Consider the following 1,214-nt stretch of genomic DNA (forward strand, 5'->3'; position numbering starts at 1 on the left):
AAAAGGTCATATCTTACATTTTGATCCATTTGGGGCTTTATATATTATATAAAAATAAATAGCATATTGATTTTCTTGCTGAAAGTGCTCATCCTTACCATAATGTAAGAATGGAATTAGAAAAAGGCAACTACTTGGCCTGCGTCAGGTAAAGTGTTAAAATGTAATGACATGCATATTTTGTTTATTATTTGCATGCATCAAACTTTTTTTTTCTTTCTTTTGCTGTTTGAATTTTCTTAAAACTATCTAACAATTTTGTGGTGATACTTGATACGTGAGCCCACACTGCAAAAAATGTAAATCTAAGTAAGTAAATTTTTCTTAAAACGAGTGCATTTCTTCTTGAATTGAGCAGGTAAGTAAGACTCTTTGCCAATGGAATAAGACAATTTACATTTAAAATAAGAAAAAAAGACTATAGTCTCTTACTTCAAGCGCATAATATCTAATTTATCTTATTTTAAGGGTAAGAAATGCTCATTCCATTGGCAGATCATCTTATTTTCCTACTCAAATTTAAGGTAAATACACTTGTTTAAATACATTTTTACTAATTTTCAGAACGTTTTTGCAGTGCATGAATTAAGCAGTACTTTAGCTATTAGATAATGTATCTTGGTGTCCTGTTGATTGCTGGTAGGATGGAACAGAAGATGAAGAGGATGATTGGGCCTTTGTCTGCATTCATGTGGGAACTGATGTGTGGTAAAAAACAAACTCTTGATTTACTGCATTTAATCCATTTACGTTGCAGCCCTCCCTTATGCTCAAAAAATTTGGAAGCTTGAGCAAAAAATTAAGAAACCAGATACAAGTGACTCGAATAAACGTCTTGAGGGTGACTTGACCTTTAGAGATAGTTTGAGAAAGTCTCTCCACCAGGAGAAACTGAAATTAGAGATTCTTCTTCTCCGCATTTAAATAAAGTCAGTTGAGGTGGTTTTGGATCCTTCCTTTGTGGATTTTCTGTGCCAGTCTCTTTTCCAGAGATGTTGTTGAAGCTTTAACCCCTCTGTGACCCGCATGTGTTTATGTTGCATGTTTGGCACAGTGTCACCAAAGGGTCTGCCATATACAGTGTTGGGCATGTTACTTTGAAAAAGTAATTAGTTATAGTTACTTGTTACTTATCCCAAAAAGTACTTAAGTTAGTAACTGAGTTACTCCACAATAAAAGTAACTAGTTAGTAGTAAAAGTAACTATTTCGTTA

This window comes from Cyprinodon variegatus, unplaced genomic scaffold (genome assembly GCF_000732505.1).
Source record: "Cyprinodon variegatus isolate N-32 unplaced genomic scaffold, C_variegatus-1.0 Scaffold7, whole genome shotgun sequence".
NCBI lineage: Eukaryota > Metazoa > Chordata > Actinopteri > Cyprinodontiformes > Cyprinodontidae > Cyprinodon > Cyprinodon variegatus.